Source organism: Tarenaya hassleriana, unplaced genomic scaffold (assembly GCF_000463585.1).
Source record: "Tarenaya hassleriana unplaced genomic scaffold, ASM46358v1 Cleome137, whole genome shotgun sequence".
NCBI lineage: Eukaryota > Viridiplantae > Streptophyta > Magnoliopsida > Brassicales > Cleomaceae > Tarenaya > Tarenaya hassleriana.
This window is the reverse complement of record NW_010964268.1, coordinates 70,247-74,188: the sequence shown is the minus strand read 5'-3', so window position 1 is coordinate 74,188 and position 3,942 is coordinate 70,247.

The following is a 3,942-nucleotide window of genomic DNA, read 5'->3' as shown; positions in this document are numbered from 1 at the left end:
AAAATTCATGGTATTGACTATGATGAGACCTTTTCGCCCGTAGTTATGCTGAAGTCCATCAGGATCCTACTTGCCATAGCCGCATATTACGATTATGAGATATGGCAAATGGATGTCAAGACCGCGTTCCTTAACGGGAACTTGACCGAGGATGTGTACATGACACAACCCGAAGGTTTTGTCAATCCAAGGAACCCGAGGATGGTGTGCAAGCTTCAGAGGTCCATTTATGGACTGAAGCAGGCTTCGAGGAGCTGGAACCTTCGCTTTGATGAGACAATCAAAAAGTTTGGTTTCTCACAGAACGAAGACGAGCCATGTGTTTACAAGAAGGTTAGTGGGAGCACAGTAGTTTTTCTGGTGCTGTACGTGGATGACATTCTCCTTATAGGTAATGACGTTCCTACCTTGCAAGACGTTAAGTCTTGGCTAGGAACGCATCCATGCGTTCTCGCTCATCAGGTGTCGTAGGACACTGACTCCTGCAGAGAACTGTGCCACTACTCATCGGTAAGGTTCCTTTCTTGGAATCTTGCATCTTGAACCGTTTCAAGACCTTATCGATGTAAGTACTCTGACACAATCCTAGAAGACGCCTCGATCTATCTCTATAGATCTTGATGCCTAGAATATAGGCCGCTTCTCCTAGGTCCTTCATAGAAAACTGCGTTCCTAGCCAAGACTTAACATCTTGCAAGGTAGGAACGTCATTCCCTGCCTGCTTGGAACTCTTCCAGCTAACAGCGCCTCCGTTCAAGCAGAAAACATAGCCAGACTGCGATCTGTAGTCATCCGGGTCTGACTGGAAACTAGCATCGGTGTAACCTCTTACAGCGAGCTCGTCTTCCGACCCACCGTATACCAAGAATACATCCTTAGTCCTTCTCAAGTACTTCAGGATGTTCTTGACGGCATCAATACATCGAATGTATCTGAACAAAGCTCATAAACAGTACATCATAGAGCACTAAACCAACAATCTCCCACTTGCTGTAATCATGAACTGCTAAACATCTAATGTCCATATCCCTAACATGACCCTCATGTTTCGACGAAGGGAGAGGCTTCGTCAACGGATCGGCAATGTTGTCATCTGTCGACACTCTGCAAATGTGTACGTCTCCTCTGTCTATAATCTCCCTGATAAGGTGAAATCGTCTGAGTATGTGTTTGGATCGTTGATGGGATCTGGGTTCTTTCGCTTGTGCGATCGCTCCATTGTTGTCACAATACAGAGCAATGGGGCTATCAGCACTTGGAATGACACCCAAGTCGCCAACAAACTTTCTGATCCAAACAGCTTCCTTTGCTGCGTCCGACGCTGCAATATACTCAGCTTCTGTAGTAAAATCTGCAACGGTCGCCTGCTTGGAACTCTTCCAGCATTCATTACATGTTCTTGCATACTAGATCTGTTATGAAATTCATGTATCATTATGAATGATACTAAACTCCCAAGTCTTATGTCGTTATGGGAATAACGACATAATAAGACTAGTATGATGTGTGATTGATGAGATTTGTACCTCATCAAACGTTCTGCGTAACAGGAGAACTATAAAGGCGTGTATCAGGTACGGAACGAATCATGTACTGGAATCCAACATGAGGAGTTGCATGCTTTGAATACGTCAAACGTTCTGCGTAACAGGAGAACTATAAAGGCGTGTATCAGGTACGAAACGAATCATGTACTGGATTGTAGATAGTCAAGACGGGATTTGTACCTCTCGTAAAAGAGAGAGATATCGCTGGGCCCCTCGTGTGAGCGAGACTGTAGAAATGTGTGGCCGCACTATAGACGAACGTCGTCTATTTCAGACAGTCGAACTCAGTGAACGAGAAAGCAGTCGAATCAGATAAGGTGGCTTGTCCATGCCTTATGTTCGACATATGATATCACGATACAAAAGGATCATCAACCGGAATCATCTCTGGCGTTCGTAAAGATCATGAACATGTACTGGATTGTAGATAGTCAAGACGGGATTTGTACCTCTCGTAAAACCGAGACGGAAGGAAACCGAGACGGAAGGGTCTGGAACGGACGGACCAGAAGTCCGGAACGGACGGTCCGCCGTGCCAGACCCGACGGTCCAGAACGGACTGTCCGTTCCAGAAAGTCTGGAACGGACGGTCCACGTGAGCAGACCGTTCCTTCTACGTGCGGGACCGGACGGTCCACATGCATTTCTGGACCGTCCGTTCCGGGCTTCAGTGTTTCCGAAATTAAACCGAAATTAGGGTTAAATCACTTTATAAAAGGGAGATTAAAAACCCTAATGAAAAAAAGAGGAAAAGAGCCGACTTCAGAACACTCTTACCAGATTTTTGGAGAGATCCAAGAGATTGAGAGTGTGATCAAAGTCCGTTTTTCTCGCAGCACAAATCGAATAGCGGATTCGAGTCCTAGCAGACAAGTTCCAAGCGTTGGAATCCATCCCGATGTGTGGATACGTGTAGAGGGCGAGGTAATCTTCCTCCCTTTCGTGATCAGACGTGTTCTTCGATTGATACATGCCCCGGATCGATTGAGGTAAGCGTTCTAACGTTTCTACGATTCATTAGAAGCATGGTTCTAGGGTTTATTAAATTTTTGTTTTATATCCTCTGTGCAAACCCTAGAACGATCTCTTAGGAATAGGATTCGCTCATGAGATCCCAGGAAACCCAACAAAACTATATATAGAAAGTCTGGAGAACTATCAATTCGACACGGTTCAACCACGTTCTACAAAGTCACTAGATCATCAAGATGTTCCTACTCTATCATTTCACAAATCTTCCAAATGATGTTCAAAACGGGTGTCCGAGGTATGCACGTGAACCTATATGAACCTATATCTATATGTCATATGCAATCATGCAAACCTAACAAAAATCAACTATATGGAAAAAAGGGAAGAAGAAAACATGAATGCAACTAATGCAAAGTGATATGCAAAAGTGAAAATTTTCCTAAGTCTATATGCCGTGATAAAATGCACCTAAACTAAATGCAATCCTACGTAGATAGGCCTGAATGGGTGAAGGATCTATCCACCCCCCAGACTTGAACCATACACCGTCCACGGTGTAGACTCTCATCCGGAAGAATAGAATCGAAAATAACGTATGAAGAAACCAGTAAAGGGTAGAGAAGGCTTAGCTCTGCGAAATTCGTTCGCTCGCAATGAAGTTAACTCACGTCAAACGCCAGAACTCTCACGCACTCTGTGAACTGGGATCTATCCAATCGTCGTCACTCGGAAACTGATACTCATCTCTCATGTATCGGTATGAACGCTCATAGAACAACAAACGTTATCCGAAAAAAAACATAGAGGCTAGCATATATATAAATAAGTCCAGAGTATGCAAAATCCGAGTCTCCGAAAAACATCCGAAAGGCCTACTACATCTCTACTAAAATAGAAAAGGGAAGACCTACCTGAACTATGGTCTAGTCGTCTGCTGGTGCATCGTCTCTGTCGTCCTCCATGGGTACTGGTGGCTGCTCATCTGGGAATAGTCGGTTGCGGAACCCGCGAAACTCCCCGTATAGTGCATCATGTTGTATCCTGAGTGCCTGCATCTGATCAACCTGCTGTGATGAAGTCCCGCACCACCTGATGTACATGCTCGTCAGCTCGGAGTCGACATGGCTCCGCATGTCCGTCATAGCGCTCTCGACCGAACTCCGAATGTCAACCACTGCTCTGTCTACCGAACTCCGCGTGTCCAACATCGCCTGATACATGAAGCGCTGGAAGTCGTCTTGTGGCTGGAATGTGTAACCATAGCTGTCTGGGCCACAAGTAGGTGGTGGCGGTGATGATCGCGTGAAGTCCGGCTCTGGAAATGAAGTTGTGGCCGGTGGCAGTGGAGATGACTGGAGCAAGTCATGGGTGGTCGGGATGTCTCTGCCTCTGAAGTGTGGTGCTCCGAATGTGTGGGCGGTGC